The 17,921-nt window shown below is 41.8% G+C and overlaps 1 protein-coding gene across 1 annotated transcript in view; it reads right to left on the bottom strand.

The window, feature by feature from the left end:
- LOC136874769 (carboxypeptidase N subunit 2) overlaps positions 1 to 17,921 on the bottom strand; it is a 263,808-nt gene that overhangs the window by 79,290 nt on the left and 166,597 nt on the right. Inside the window, exon 2 of the mRNA XM_067148439.2 lies at positions 15,439 to 15,486. The gene's annotated coding sequence lies outside the window, so the exon portion shown is untranslated. The remainder of the gene's footprint in view (positions 1 to 15,438; positions 15,487 to 17,921) is intronic.

Here is a 17,921-nt window from a genome sequence, read left to right on the forward strand (position 1 = left end):
GCTCGGCAAGACAACACAACCCAAAACCAACAACTCGACTACGACCAACACTGCTATTCGTTCGCGGCGAGCCTGCTTTTATATACCTGGTAATAAAGTTCTGATATCTTCGGGACGTGGCCAGAATAGGATGATTCAATTTTAATTCTCCGGAAAATCAGCGGAGACGTCAAACGTAAGACACAGTAGGAGGAGACGCCCTCACATGCCCTAAAACCGGCCAGGAGCTCACCGGCCTGATTCAATTGGGCAATGAAGCGATCCACGTACAAGCCCTAATCATAACCCTTGAAAAACGCAGGAGAGGAGAGGAGAGGAGAGGAGAGGAGAGGAGAATATTTTAGACCACATCTTCCGAAATGAAAAATGAAATAGATAAAGGCGAGAAGAAAGGTGGAGGTGGTCGGAGGTGATTATCCTACCGGGCGAGTTGGCCGTGCGGTTAGGAGCGCGCAGCTGTGAGCTCGTACCCGGGACATAGTGGGTTCGAACTCCAATGTCGGCAGCCCTGAAAATGGTTTTCCGTGGTCTCCCATTTTCACACCAGGCAAATGCTGGGGCTGTACCTTAATTAAAGCCACGGCCGCTTCCCTTCCATTCCCAGGCCTTTCCTGTCCCATCGTCGCCATAAAACCTATCTGTGTCGGTGCGACGTAAAACAAATAGCAAAAAGAAGGTGATTATCCTGAATGTAGACCTCCGAAAATGGTTCAACATCCTCCATACGATAACTCTGACACTGAAGGTGAAACATTGAAATAATGAATCCATGATGCTCGCCTACCTTTAGTGAGGGGGAGGCACCAGAAGGGGAAGGAGTCGTTTAACGTCGCAATAACGCAGATTTCCCGTCACACTGAAATAGGAAAGAACTAAAAATGTACCTTTTAAGGTAGAGACCCAGCAATTGCCAGGTCTGAAAAGGGGGAACTATGAGAAATCATCTTCATGTTGACTACAGGAGGCTTCGAACCGGCATTGTCTTGAATTCAAATATACGGCTACATACCTCCTAATGTGCAGCTGATCCGCTCAGTTTCCTATTCCTTTTCTGACAAAGATATTCCTACTAGATACAGGTACGACTCAGGTTTCACTATCATGCCAGTACAAGGGATACATTCGCGGCATCAGATCAAAAACCTAAAACCTAATATTAATCGAAAGGACACGTAGATGTGATCGGAGAAGAAAAATTTTACACAAGGACTGCGTGGCATTTGTTTCGTACATGTTGAATGAATTTGAAGAAAAGAATGGGATATCCAGAAACGCGAAAGCATCCTATAAATCGTCGTTGCGTCTGAAAAGACCGCTCTGTGACGATGTTTTCCTGATACCGACCCGCAACACATAGTCAAAAAGAACGAGAATTATTTGATACAACTCCCACAATTTTCAACCTATGATGACGGACCCTAACCTCCTTGGCGGATTGGTCACCATACTGGCCTTCGGTTTCCAAGGACCCTGCGTTCGATTACCAGCCGGGACGAGGACTTCAACTACGTGTAGTTAATTCCTCTGGTTCGGGGACCAGGAGTCTGTATTCATCTTAATACACTTCTCTTCATAACTTATACACACTACACTACAAGAACCAGAGATACACGCAATAGTGAATAAACTCCTACAGGGCTGGCATCACAAAGGGCATCTAGCTGGAAAATTGGGCCAAATCCACACCCAGTGCCCCAATAAATTGGCGAAGAAAGACCAGGAAGAGGAATATGACAGAACCTTACCGGTCAGAATTCTAAGCTGAAATATTTCACATAACGATTTTTCTAGGTGCAACGAAAATATGTGATTGTGGAGACTGCATGTGGTGTTGTTATCTCTTTCCTCTACCGTTAACCTGATTAACATTAAGAATTGAACATTAACATTCCCTCTAAGTTTGTGGATGCATACATATTCTTTCCTTTCGTTATTATACTCGCTTTCTTATACTTTATAACCACTTTTAAAAAATATTTTGTCTTTTGTTGCCGTTTCGCGCTAAAAGGTACAATTTCGGCAACGCTAGAATTCGAACGAATAGAAACTGTGACCTAAACTGAGGTACAGCTCCAGCTTTGGCCTAGTTTGAAAGTGTGAAAACTTCGGAGAGTAACCTGCAGGGTTAACATTCGAATCTACGAGTATCACCTCTGAGATGTCCGACTCGTTGGCTGAATGGTCAGCGTACTGGCCTTCGGTTCAGAGGGTCCCGGGTTCGATTCCCGGCCGGGTCGGGGATTTTAACCTTCATTGGTTAATTCCAATGGCCCGGAGGCTGGGTGTTTGTGCTGTCCCCAACATCCCTGCAACTCACACAAGACACATAACACTATCCTCCACCACAATAACACGCAGTTACCTACACATGGCAGATGCCGACCATCCTCATCAGAGGGTCTGCCTTGCAAGGGCTGCACTCGGCTAGAAATAGCCACACGAAATTATTACCTCTGAGATGTAATCTTACTGCTTATGCGGTCCGTAACGAGCAGAGGCTTTGCCTAGTGTTTAGATATTTCAGAAGTAATCCAGATTTTCTCTTGCTTGCTTGTTGACTAAAAATAGTTTTCCACAAGTTAAGCCCCTCATCCTTGTCGGAGCAATAGCAACGGCATGAAGTACCGGTAGGAGAATGCCTGTAAGGTGAACGACAGTGGGGACTACGCGAATGCCGTGACCGCTACGGTAACTGAAGTCCCTGCAGATCATTGTAGGCCAGTTCGTTGCCGGATTGAAAGGGATTATTTAAAAAAAAAGCAAAAGCCAAAGAATGGACGGTCTAAAAACTTGACGGAAAAACACGTTGAATCACTTCATGATTACCTGATATGGGGATAGAACTCTTCACTTCCCAGTAATGCTGGCCACTAATGATAGAACATCAATTCCTTGATCAGATTATTCCTCATTCGCCCTTCATAACTGTACCTTAAAAATAACGTTATAGAAAGTAGCGTAAGTATAAATTTTGTAATGACATTATACATGACACGTCACTGTCAGAAACAGAGTTAACTTAAATGTGTGCTGGCTTTGTCAACAGAGTAACCCGTATTTTACATACGGTTACTGATGCAAGTTAGCTCGTTTTCACACTTGGCTGAGCTGCGTCCTCATATATTCTGACGGTAATTAAGTTTGCCTGCTGTCGCGAGATTTAAGCTCTCCGCTCTGGTAAGCTCTCACGGAATAACCGAGTGTTTACCGTACTCTCGTCTTCAGGATTCTAGTTAGACATGTTAGCCTCTGAACTACTTTACAACGACAACACAACTCAGTTGCTTAATACAACTCGACCGCAGTGATGTGTGGTGGATTTTCAAACTAGAGAAGCATAGACATTTTGTAAGCAGACTTATTGCGCTCACACACATCTATAAATGAGAATTTTCTCAAATCTTAATCACCAAGTAACTCTTCCAGTTCACAGACTAGTTTGATACATTCCTCCATGCCACTATTATACTGTTTTCAACATTTCTACACAACTACTGCATCCTTCATCTACACTAATCTATTAGTTACCGAGCTTGATAGTTGCAGTCGCTTAAGTGCGGTCAGTATCCATTAATCCGGAGATATTGGGTTTGAATCCCACTGTCGGCAGCCCTGAAGATGGTTTTCCATGGTTTCCCCATTTTCACACCAGGCAAATACTGGGGCTGTACTTTAGTTAAGGCCACTGCCGCTTCTTTCCCACTCCTAGCCATTTCCTGTCCCATCTTCGCCATAAGACTTATTTGTGTAGGTGCGACGTAAAGCAACTTGTAAAAATAAAAAATAAATCTTTGATATCACTGCAGCTTCTTACCGTACTACTGTAATCTGTCAATTATATTCCTGTCTTGCTCTACCCTTATAGTTATTACATTCTGCCCTTCCTTGAAAACTGACTGAACAAGTTACAGATGTCTCGAGATGTGTTCTATCAATCTCTCGATTCTTCAAGCCTAATTTTACAAAATCGTCCTCTTCCTACTAACGCGATTCACTATCTCTTCATTTGTGATCCGATCTAATCGTTCTTCAGCTTTCTTCTATAACACCACATTTCGAAAACTTCTGCTCTCCTTTCTACGCTATTTATCGTCTATGTTTCACTTCCGTACATAATCACGCTCCATACGCGAGTTTTCAAAATCACATTTTTAATCTTCACATGTATCTTTGATGTGGGAATCTTTCCTTAAGAAAGGCCTTCCTCGTTTGTGCTAGTCTGCAATTTATTTATTTATTTATTTATTTATAATGTTCAGGATATACAAATAACAATCTCACTACTAAATTTCTAAACGTAAAGATTGTATACCTTACAAGAGGAAGTTGGTAGTACAAATCAAAATATATAGCTACTACTGATATAAACATCCACATCTTCCCCATATTTGCTAGTCAACCTTTCGTATCCTTCCGTTCTATTTCAATCTCTTGCACTGAAATAGCCCATTAGCACTATCCTATCCTTGTTGTTGATCCTGACTACAATGTCACTCAATGCTTCATGAATATTGTCAACTTCTTCCTCATATGCCCCCTTACATGGTGAATACACTGAGACAACCATCGTCCTAATTCCTCCAAGTGCCAAATCTACCCACATCATACGCTCATTTACGTGCCTAATAGATACTATTTGTGTGCAATAGTGTTCCTGATGAACAGTCCTGCTCCACACTCTGCCCTTCTCTTTATAACGCCCGTCAAGTGTGTCACTGCTTTTATCCAATCAGAAGGTACCTTCCTAAACCCATGCTAATTGTATTACTCTATGAATTACAAGTTGTCCATTTCATGACCGTATCGATGAATATAATCGAGAAGTTAGTAAAATAACCACCTAATCGATACCTTAGTATCACTATCACTGTCCTCATCCCCATGAGCTCGGTTGTAATAAATACCGTGTAGTGAAATAAAATTTTAAACATTTAAATCGCTTTCGCCTTGAATTCTAATACTACTGGTGACCCATCTTCTTTCCTCGTAAAAAAATGTCTATTTCTAATTCTGTGAAGGAGGATGCTACCCTTACTTACACATAATCCCAATGAAGATATTTCCTCTAACGCGTTAGGGGCCGGGCGAGTTGGCCGTGCGGTTAGGGGCGCCCACTGTCGGCAGCCCTAGAGATGGTTTTCCGTGGTTTCCCATTTTCGCACCAGACAAATGCTGGGACTGTACCCTAATTAAGGCCACGGTCGCTTCCTTCAACTCCTAGGCCTTTCCTATCCCATCGTTGCCATAAGACCTATCAGTGTCGGTGTGACGTAAAGCCACTAGCAAAAAATGTCCTATCCCATCGTTGCTATGAGACCTACCTGTGTCGGTGTGACGTAAAGCCACTAGCGAAAAAACGGGTTAGGGACCATCAGTGGATTTTATATAGCCACCTCACCACAAGGAGGGGAATGAATCAGAACATTTTCTATAGCAACGGGTATCTCGACTCTTAGGACCGCTTACTTGGCCACTCAGTCGTTGCACGGTTAATTGGTGTTAAACAAGTTTAAATACGTATTAAAACACTTATTTATTTCCATCGTGCCTTATATCATAATTATTTATTTTTATCTCTGGTAGATTCAAAGTAAATATTCAAATATTCAAATATATTCAAAGTAAATATACTTTTGAGTTGAATCAGACTTTCAAAGAAGGAGCTATAGTCCATCAGCTCCTGAATTTGGCATGAAAGAACTTACACAAACAAGGTACCTTACATTGCTTGCTATTTGCTTTACGTCGCACCGACACAGAGAGGTCTTATGGCGACGATGGGACAGGAAAGGCATAGGAATGGGAAGGAAGCGGCCGTGGCTTTAATTAAGATACAGCCCCAGCATTACCTTACATTGCTTGTAAGGAATGAAGTACACTGTGAATCAACATTTCCTTCTGCTAGATTTATTATTTCACTGGCGATAACATTCTTTACACCAATCGATATCCCTCCACCTCTGGTCTTACTAATTAGGTGTATACAGACTGGTCGGAAACAACATGAACCGAGTATATGAGCGCTACAGCGGTCGGGCTTGAGAGCAATGCCGAAAAATGAGCATCAAACAATAACACACAGTTCGTTTCAGCCAATGCTATCGTAGCGCGCTTGCTATGGGACGAGCCTATCAGCAGGGAGCTCCTCGTTCAAGTCCCTCGCCTGGAGAAGTTTATTTCTTCTATTGGCGCTCTCAAGCCGGTCATAAGCGTAGTAATTTGATTTCAGTCCCTTTCTTCTTTTTCATTTATTCAGTATTCTAATATTTTTATTTTATGTTATTTATGCATTTCACTGGTTAAGTGTAAGGCACGGACAGGTTTTCGTATCTTTGCCAGTTAAAATAAACCATCCTGTCGCACAGATTTAGCAACACCGCCTCGCATAGCCCATCTGAAGTCGCCGCGAAGAGATCTGATTGGCTGAATTCAGCAGCTGAAAAAATGACAACGGAGCGTCAGCCGGCACAATTCCTATCCTTGCCGCTAGATGGGGGCTTCATTCATTCCATCCCTGAACCGGTCACTCAGTGGAAAACAAGTTGTAGGTTTTCATTATTATTATTATTATTATGATTATTATTATTATTATTATTATTATTATTATTATTATTATTATTATTATTATTAAATCTCAAGGGATTTTATTCCCTTTCCTTGAACAATGATTCCCTCCCAAAATTCCATTTCACTGCTTGTTGTATGTAACCGCTGAAAAGAAACGGAGACCAAATTCTACCCTGCCTCACCCTTTTCTGGATGGCTTCTTCTTTATCGTAACACACGATTCTCCTTTTATGCCCCACTAACTACTTTTTGGAGAATCCGAGGTGCCAGAATTTTGTCTCATAGGAGTTATTGTACGAACGACACGAAGCTGGTGTATTTCAGTAGCTCCAAAAACCACAGTACTTCGCCGGAATTGAACCTGCCAACATGTGCCCAGAAGGCTAAAACTCTACTATCTACGCTACTCATTCCGATAGGCCAGAATCTTCTGACAACCACAATAAGAAAGTAGCATTTCTCTTTAAGCAATGAACACTAAGACACAAATGAAACCGAGCACATAAGGGGTTATAATGGCTAGAAGCTGCTAAATTGGCTGCGAATGTGTCAGCTGATGGTACAATGTCATGCGCCCCAGGGTAATGACCTCTATTGTAATAGAGACTTCGAAACCTTGCTCATGGTCTAAGCTTGTGTGATCGTCGTATACTCTGAGAACCTCACGTCATCATATTGCCAGCTAAGCCATTGCCAATGCCTTGAAACAGCTGATATTTGACAACTATGAAGACACAGAATAGGAGTGAGTGTCTGTGAGGTTATGGTCAAGCAGCGTTGAGCTTGTATTCGCAAGATGCTGGGTTCGAACCCCACTGTCGGCAGTACTGAAGATGATTTTCCATGGCTTCCCATTTTCATACCAGGTAAATGCTTGGGCTGTACCTTAAACAAGGCCAGGGACGCTTCCTTCCCACTCCTAGCCTTTTTCTATCCCATCGTCTCCATAATGAGCCATATCACGATATCCATGCCTCAATTTATTAATCAGAACACTATGGCATAATTTTATTTAAAGCATCATTGAGTCGCAGGTAACGAAGGCAGGAACCCTGGAGGGCCGTGCCATAGGCTATGTGAACCCCGTACCGATCCGGTAGGAACGGACTCTTCAAGTTCGAATTGAGCTGTTAGCCGTGTATTCGGTCATGTAGACCCCTACTATAGCATCAAGTCCAATCGCTACAAACTGAAGGGGAGGTAATTTGAACGTGGGGATCCACATAACAGTTGTATCAGGTTGACAAAGCTTGCTTTCCCAGGGCTGGAATCATCTGAATTTAAGCCAATATCTCCGCCACCGAGCTAGATTCAACAGGTCCGACTTGATAGGAAATCAATAACAGAATTATCATATACCAGGAATCGGTAATAATGATTACTTGTGTTCTATTGAAAGAAATGCGCATTTGAAGGCAAGACCGTTGACACTCACTCGGCCGTTACGAAAGCAGAGCCAATGTTAGTCGGGGGGTTCACCTCGACAGCTGCATCACTGCAGGGCTATATAAGCTTACCTGGAGGAGGGAAGCGCTCTCACTCTCAGTTTTCCCATTCTCGTATTGAAGCTCAGTTTACTCATTCTAGCATTGAAGCTCATTCTGTTATTCGAATTCAGCTGCACGCACGTTGTGTGTGCGTGTTAGAGAAATTTGTTAATTATCATTGCTTTGTGACTCCCAGTATTCGGAGACAGTTATTTCTAACTTGACTTTATTATCCCTAATGAAACGCCAAGTGCGGCCTGCCGAAATTTAAGATATTGCTAGATGCATTTAATTGTGTGTTTCGTAAGTCAAGTACCCGATAACAGCGAGTGAACTCACAAGAGTTAATAACGCTATCAACAAGCATAAAACATCTAAAACGCGTTCACGTATCGCGATGGTAACGTGTGCGTTCCGTACAGATATTACTGCCGAGAAAGAATGATTTCGACCGGACTAGTTCCCATAAATTAGTGACGCACAAATTGGGATTAATTATTGTTGCACAGGCTGTAGTAAATAGCAGTCTATCGTTAAGGGAGAAATCTTGTATACGGTCACGCCAAGCGCTGAAGCGAATTTACTGATATTTGAGAGGATGACCATTCAGCCCGTAATGAGCTAGGCGATCATGACACAGCGGTCATGTGATTCGTCGCTGGTGGAGAGATGGCTGCAAAGTTAAGTTCCTAAGTTCTATTAAGCAGGCAGAGTGTGATAGTTGAACGCTAGTATAGGAATTTTCAAGCAAATTAATTATTGATTAAATGTAAGCCAGTGTGGCACTTGTTTTATTCAGTTTTTGTAAGAGTAAATACTTTCAGGGATGCAATGCATGTTTAAGCCCGAGATAAGTGTATGCATTTTAATCAGATGGGAACAGAGGGTAAGAGAGGTTAGTTATAGGTGTGTTTCTTTCGTTTTACATGGTGTGTTCTATTCATTTTTGAGTTTATTTTGATAAAGATGTTGGGTAGAATACAATATTAAATAGGCTGCACGCCCTCAGCGTTGCGTTATTTACAGAATAGATTCGATACAGCAGTAGATCAGTATGTATTTCTATGCACGAAGCATGAATTTTTCAGCTGTAACGACTTGTGCGGTAGAGTTGTATTCACCGTTGAATAAATGCAAGATAGACTAGAAAGCCGTAATGTTTACTGGGAGCTCTGATTTGTATGTGTTAGTGAGCCAGCCTGTGATTATGCTCGAGAATGCATTGGTTGTGCATAAAATGTTAAGAGAGAACTCCTGCCTTGCCGCAGAGATAAAGTGTTGGCCTGTTCCGACCGTTTGTTAAGCTCCCAGGTATGTAGCCCTTTTCAGCTATTATACTGGGAGCACTCTACGAGTGAAAGTATTTTACGAGCTTGTCCGTTATTTCCACGAACTCCTGTATTCCCGCCACAGTTATGTAAATGTTTGTTGTCCTACAGCTGATCGCCCAGGCCACATGGAAAGAGACTGCGATGTTGTGTCTTGTTAAGATATAAATCTTTGGAGCCTGAATTTGTCGGAATCGAATCCCAATGACTATCAACTTCAGTGCATATTTGTATGTGTTTTAATTGCCTGTGATTCTGTGTGTGCACCTTGTGTTGTTTATTATTGTCTTGTGGTTTACTGTTTGTGTGACTTTGTCTTGTTGTATAATGGGATATATTAGCTCGCCGGCTAATTTAAGGGAAGCAGGTTCTGTCCTGATTCATCTGCTAACGGTTACGGATCCATATTATAAGAGTCAGTGTAGTTTTGGAAGGGTTGATTAAGAACAGCCCTGAACAAGTGTTTAATTTCTTTGTGTCCGAGTATTTCGTGGTATATATATGTTAGTCAGTCCATTTACTAGTTTATCGATTATTACCGACACATTTAATGGACGGTTTTAGATCGAACATACGGGCAACGGACTTAAGGATTTAACAAAGCAGTCACACCATCCAAAATTATGTAACGCGTTCCAGTTTCCATGTAGATATTTGTAATCATAATTTTCAAGTCGTCACCGGCTTTTGTTTATGTAACTGTTGCTAACATGTAAATAATTCCTATGTACGTATCACTTTTCTGACCGATTTGAGGTCGATTTTACGTTGATTTTGTTTCTCTATTTCGATTAGCATGAGCCAAATTTATGTTTTTAGATTAACAAATACATCTTACCCGGATACCTGAGTTCCCATTCAGTACATATGTGTCCGTATGTCCTGTCCATATACTTTTTAGTATAAGTTAGTAATTAGAGATTTTTTGTTGCCCACTTCCGGACGTACCGCGCGCTTTTACCCTGAGCTTAGCCGAATCTGTGACAGGATACGGTGCAATAAGACCTATCTGTGTCGGCGTGATATGCAGCAAATTATAAAACAAAGAAGAACAGAATAGGAAACATAGTTTCTATTCCCTGATGAAGAGAATCTAATTAATATTAATCTGATATGGCAGGAACTAAAACAGGCATCGCATTTAAGCCAGATTAAAGAGATAATAATAAGTATTCAACATGAATGGCTCGGGTTCAAATCCGACAAGGGAAGTGGCATTAAGACGGGCAGAAAAAGAAAAAGTCCACTCAGTTTTATGATATCGGTATGTGAAAGTTCTCTGGTGAAATATTTAGTATTAATCCAACAAAATTAATTAAAGCTCACCCACGGTTCGCCCAACATAGTTCCCAGAAATTGATAAGCAGACAGCCAAAGGTACGTCATATCAAAATGTATACAGATGGTAGCTGGGACCGAATTATTATTACCGTGCGAGTTGGCCGTGTGGTTAGGAGCGCGCAGCTGTGAGCTCGCATCCAGGAGATAGTGGGTTCGAACTTCACTGTCAGCAGCCCTGAAGATGGTTTTCCGTGGTTTCCCATTTTCACCCCAGGCAAATGCTGGGGATGTACCTTAATTAAGGCCACGGCCGCTTCCTTACCATTCCTAGGCCTTTCCTATGCCATCGTCGCCAGAAGACCTGTCTGTGTCGGTGCGACGTAAAGCAAATAGCAAAAGAAACTAACTATTATTATTGCAATATTTCATAGATCAGGCAAAAACAAATATTCAATGCTACATTATTTAAATAATGGACAACGACTGGTTGAAGTTGAAAGGAGGTGAATATAATGCTTATATTTGGTATTTGCTCCTGATTGCGTGATGCCTTCCATGTAGGGACCAACATCAGCTCTTCTGAATAGGTCCTGGTCTCGCAGCGAGTGACTTTCACTTGTTCCCAGCTTTGAAGCAGGCGCTGTTTATACATTGTTATACCAGCAGCGACGAGATGGAACACATTGCTTCTGCTTTGTACAGGCGCACTGTACAGAATTTTATGTCAGGGGCATTTTAAATCTCTTGAAGAAGACGGTTAAGTGCCTTAATGTTCATGGGATATTATAAGGAAAAGTATGATATATTTATTTCTGTTAACACTGCATTTGATTTCCTGAATAAAATATCTTGAGTATAACAAGATTCGTGAAACTTATTTCCGAAATTATCGTCGCAATACAGTCATCACCGTTTCTAAGGACTGAATTCACTTTTTACTTTCACATAAGCATTAAAAAGCTAATGCTGAAGAAGAAAGTAAAGATGTAAGGTAAATCATTCTAATGACAATATTTTAATTACTGTTTGCGTTACGTCGCACCGACACAGATACGTCTTATGGTGACGACGGGATAGGAAAGACCTCGGAGTGGGAATAAAGTGGTCGTGGCCTTACTTAAGGTACAGCCCCAACATTTTCCTGGTGTGAAAATGGGAAACCACGGAAAATCATATTCAGGGCTGCCGACAGTGCAATATTTGAATGCAATATTTGGATGCAATATTTGAATTTTCCTGATAAGTACGTCACCAGACTATGTCGTACCTAAAAGAGGATTGTTGTTATTAAAGGTCTGTGTTTAATATGCATTTACTTTGTCCGCAGTGAGTGGTATACAAAATACAAATTCGTTCATTCTGTACGACCTTATTAATTACTCAGAGTACCGGCATACTGTATTCAATAGAAACATTTTAAATATGCATTCAAATTACCTTTTTTTCTGAAATCCCCTTCAGTTTAGTGGGTATTGTCCGTAGAAACCATCAGTAACGAGCGCGGTTGGTCAAAGTTCATGTCCAGTTAATGGCCCTACCTGTTGTTAGCACACGTCGCTTGGGCACAGTACCTGTCATATTGTCAATAACCTGAAACAAGCAGCTGCGTTACTGTCACGCCCACTTTAGTGCTGTAGGCATCGTTTTTTTATATTAACCTTTCATTTCCATTCATAGTAAATTATATAAAAGGAACGATAAAACGCAAGCCGGGGTGAATGGTTACGGCGGTTAAGGCGCTGGTCTTCTGAACCAATTTGGCAGGTTCGATCCTGGCTCTGTCCGATGGCATTTGAAGGTGTTCAAATAAGTCAGCCTCGTGTCGGTAGATTTACTGGCACGCTGAAAAACTCCCACGGGACTAAATTCCGGCTCCTCGGAGTCTCCGTAAACCGCAAAAGTATTCAGTGGGACGTAAACTCAATAATCTAGATAATACGTAACACGTATGTGTATACAGTGAGGAACTAGGCCTGGCTCATTCAGACATTAATAATAATAATTGTTACGGAGATACCGTGGTGGACAGTGGTGAAAGAAGAGGAAGATTAAATAGCAATTTTAAATTTTAAAATTTCGAATATATTTCTTTCCTGGATTTGTTCTGTTTTCTTTTCAAACTTTGCTAAGCAAATAACAAATAATCAAGTACAATGTCTAGCTCATGAGCTCAAGAAACAGTATGAGAAAATCCATAATAATCAGATAACAATTTAACAACATGAGCTTGAAGCTCTCCCATTAAAAATTTAACAAGAGCACCATTGCTCCCTTTAATACCTTCTCAAGGAGACGGAGCTCCAAATTTTACATCAGCAGAAGGAGCGACTTGCTCCTCACAATTACTCACTAGGGGACTATTCTCTAAAATTTACAAGTTCAGGCCTCTAAAGGCACAATCTACATTTCACCAAAACTAAACAGTATTCACTGTCTTATCTGCTCAACGTCTGATTTACCTTGAAATAGAATGAATAATAGAAGTTGACTTTAACAGGGGTAACAAGGGCCCATTCTACGTGCCCTTATTTAAAAACAAAACTGGCCGAAAATCAAAATGATAGGAGGTGAGCACAGGCACTCCTTCAAATTCACATGAAAATACTTAAAAACCTATGTGGGCTTATGGCCCGTCGTTACAGAGGCTAAGCCTATACTACGGAGGTGACTAGATGGAGAGAAAGTTTTAATTTACAAAATTAAGGGGCAGATTTTGAAGATTACAAAATCGTAGGCACATCAACATCAAGTTGACAGGGAATACAATAGGGTTCTCACTCTTTATTTCCTAAGTTCGGTTAAGTTCTTTAGACTAGTTGGAGAATTTACATTGAGACGTATAAGTTACATTACGAAAGAATTTGAACCTTCCCCTCGAACTATCTTTCAGAGACTATTACATGACTACACGGAGTCTGCCATTACCTTGAGCTGGTGGACCTCCCGGCGATGGACGAGGCAGACCTTCCCCTTTCTCCGCTACGAACACACTAAACCTCCTGACTGGAGCGATCGAAAAGACAACATGGCCCGAACGATCCCAGCTTTTATAGTGGAGAGGAAGGTTTCAGATTTCTCTAGGCCGAAGCCCTAACACACCCAAAATTTGCATTGGACAATCAAATAAATATCAAAATTCTCCCCTTGGTTACTTAAATAAATTTGTAAAATTTCCTATTGGCTACAATTATATGTCGGCGGGAAGAGATAGAAGTATTAGCAACCTTAGAACACCAAAAATCTCTAAACAATTCAGTTTAGGAAACCTTAGCACACAAAATCACTTTGAAAATTAATTATTCATCCTCGTCTCAGAGGGCGCGCATAAGTTGATAGTAACGACATCTGTCGATAAATATTCAAACTTCTTCTACCACATAGTTTGAAGTACAAGTAACAGGTGGTCTTCCAAAAGGCGCTTAATTTAAATACACGGAGCGGGTGTACCTCCGGCACAATGAATAATAATAATAATAATAATAATAATAATAATAATAATAATAATAATAATAATAATAATAATAATTTCTGCCGAGCAAGTAGCTGCAGAGTTTGGGTCACGTAGCTATCAGCTTGCATTCGCAAGATTGTGAGTTCGAACCCCACTGTCGGAAGCCCTGAAGGTGGTAGGCATTTCTTATACAATCATCGTCATACAACATACCTGGGTCGGTGCGACGTAGAACTAAATATATGTTGCTTCATCATCATCATTCCAATTTATGTATCGGATCGTTGGAGCACCGAGGATGAATATGAGACATATTTATGACCAGTGCCTTTCCTGCTGCCATACGTGATGTCCACTGGATTTATATCTGCGGCAGTCATCTTGGGAGCCAAGTAGGCAGAACTGTAAATACTATGTAGATGAAACATCGCCGCCTCCGCTGGGAGTGGGGAATGAGAGGGGCTGACGTGTAAAAATAATGGAAAATAACCGATACTGATGTCGAAATCCATTGCTTGTGTGTCTCTGAAACGAACTGTGACGCTCCACGTTCAGTCTCCATTGAGACAGAAGCTGAGAAGGCCTTAAAAGTAAATAGTGTAAAATGAACGGTATAAGTGTTGAATCCACTGCTTTTGGGGTCACTAGGCTGATTGAGACAGTCTCAATGACAGCTGAAATCGTCTACATCATATGTATAGTGCGACGGGTAAATGCATATACTTACCACTTTTTTTTTTTTTTTTTTGAAAGAATCAAATACTTTCCATTCAATTCTAGCTTTCACAAGGACAAAGTTTTACTCGAAAACTAAATAATCTAAAACTTGAAATCAGATACATCTAAATAACTTTAAAACTACATTATAGGACGTAAAATCAACATCTCAAAGAGAATTCTATAAGCATTGACTAAACACTTAACTAACTGGTAACACAAATACTAAAGGTAAATATTCAAAAACTATCCGGGCAACGCTGGGTACTACAGCTAGTTAATAATAATATTCCATCCTGCAATAACCAGGATTAAATGCATAGATACACGGTTGCTAGGCAACGTACATAAGATAGGCAATACAAGTCAAGCAGCCATTTTAAGTCGATGGCGTAGGAAGCCATTTCCGGTCCCCGACACGAGGGGCCATATTCAGTAGGTAATATTCGGAACTATTTGTCTGTGTGTACGTGTGCCATGCCCGGCCATATCTATGGCAAGCAGAGATTAGAAATTGTTAACAGAGGCATATATTTTGAAACAAATAGCCGATCGTCTTTGCTAATAATTCAAAAGAAATAAGGAATAAATAAGAACATTAGTTTACCTTATATAAATACAGCTTCAAGTTGGTTTACAGCACACAGGAGATGTCCTGAAACAAGAGAGCACACAGTTTACAGGCTGAACGTTGGATGATATAACATTTGAATACAAGTAATAATATTATCCACCGATCCCTGTATTCCTGTAAGCCATACGAACTTGAATACATCAGCCAATATTTCGTTCAACTTTCATGAGATAACAGTCCGACATGAAGAGCTTTGTATATACAGTGCGATACGGCCGCCCCTTCCAATGTAATTTTATGCAACCCACAATATTCATTCCGTCCTGAAATCACCTGCCCTGCCGGTATGCTCAGACAATACAACCAGGTATCTTGGTATTTACCACCGCACCATGATAGGACGCCGTAATGTTATACTCGTATTAAACTTTGGAAGACATGCGTGTGCCTTCTAGATCATACCAACCTGACACGCCGACGAAAGACTGAATTGATATTGTGACGCAGTAAACCTAATACTTGCTATAAGCTGCGAAGTGGGCTATACGGAACCGTAGTGTAGTTGGTAAAGGCGTGGCGGAGCGGGCTTGAGTGTCAGGTGTGAGGTTCGAATCCGGGGCGAAGCTTACAAGTCTTTGAAATATTTGTTTAGTACGTACCGCACGCAGTGAAAGTTCAGTACCCGCTTTCATGCAAATAGTGTGTAAATGAATGTGCTTGTGGCCTTAAGAAGGGCCGATTAATTTGCAGACCGGAGACATACAGACCGGAAATAATAGGAACACAACTGCCCTGACAATGTTTTATCGCAGCAAATGCACGATGTGGTGACCGTCTTGCGCACTGAAACATTCCAGGTGTAATTGCTCGGCGTCCGTGATAAGTTGCTGGAGCTGGTGGGGGTTTTCTGGCGTTTGAGTGTAAAAGAAGTTCTTCAAATGTCCCCACAAGAAGAAGTCTAACGGCGTTAAATCCAGTGACCCGGCGGGCCAAGAAACAGGGCCTCCTCGTCCTATCCATTCCCCTGGAAGTTCCTCGTTCAGATGGTTACGAACGGACAAAGTCGAATGTGGCGAAGCTTCATCCTCCTGCAACCACATCGTCAAACGATCGTGCAAGGGCACATCCTCCAGCAGCAGTGGGAATTCCTGACGGAGAAAGTGCAGGTAGCGTGGGTCCGTCCAATGGCCCTCAAAGAAATAAGTTCCTATCAGGCAATCACCCAAGATTCCACACCAAACATTCACTCTCGATCGTACTTCATTGGCCGCCTGTCCCACCCAGCTAGGATTGTCCGGACTCCAATAGTGAATGTTGTGTCGATTGACGTTCCCATTATTGTGGAAGCGCGATTCGTCCGAGGACAAGATAATCATAATTTGATGTGGCTTTTTCTAGCCTAGTGCAGCCTTTGTAAGGCAAACCCTCCGATGAAGATGGGCGACATCTGCCAAATGTAGGCAACTGCGCGTTATTGTGGTAGAGGATAGTGTTATGTGTGGTCTGTGAGAGAACAAGAAACGCGATACGAATGCTGAATCATTGTCCAGCCTGCCTAATAGCCACCGACAGAACTCCATTCGAGTTTCGAAATCCCGCCCACGGAGCTCTTGGTGTAGCTCAAGATGGTATGGGAGAAATTTATGCTCGTGCAGTATTCGCCAGACGGACGGCTGGCTGATGTTCACCTGTCGTGCAATCGCCCTTATTATTACGAGCTGCCTCCAGAACGGCCAATTCTGTTTCACCCGATGTAACGGACCTATCGCGGACTAGTGACTGGTTGGAAAACACGTCTGTTGTTCTTAGACGTCTTTCAACACGACGGAATGTCATAGCAGCCGGGTGTCGTCTGTCGGGATACCATTCCTGGTACAGACGTAGTTCCTCGCAGGCGTTTTGTCTTGCTTCCCCATAAATGATCAGCATGTCAACGTAATCCTCTGTGGAAAACATGCCGAATGGCAGCAGAGATTACAGTACATTCATGCCCTAACCAGCGGAGAATGCGCAGGCCACAAGATGAATAACAGCGACATTCTACTGTTTGAATGTGGCAAACGTGGGCACGTGTTTAAGCATTCAAACACCATACCGATGACAAAATATTTTAATGATGCAGGATTCGAACCGCCGCTGACACATTCCGTCGATTTCTAGCAGAGCGCCTTACCACATCCGCTACGTTACACTGCTGGAAACATGCGGGTAGTACGACGAGAGCAACCCCCTCTTCGTTACACCTGGTCACAAGGCACGACACATTGACATAGTTACATGGTAAAAGGACGTTGCTGCATGATTTCAAGGCGTCATGTTTTGCGAACGGATGATGTAACATTTCGCTAGCGTTCAGAATCGTGGGCAAAATGTGCTCACTGTACATTAGTACCATTTAGTACGCCTGCAAGAAAATAGCACACCTCTAACCATTGCGCACGTTAGTTGGGCTGCAGCAGCGGATATTGAAAGGGGCTGCTGTATACTACACTGTATACTAAGAATCCTTTTGATTA

This window comes from Anabrus simplex, chromosome 5 (assembly GCF_040414725.1).
Source record: "Anabrus simplex isolate iqAnaSimp1 chromosome 5, ASM4041472v1, whole genome shotgun sequence".
NCBI lineage: Eukaryota > Metazoa > Arthropoda > Insecta > Orthoptera > Tettigoniidae > Anabrus > Anabrus simplex.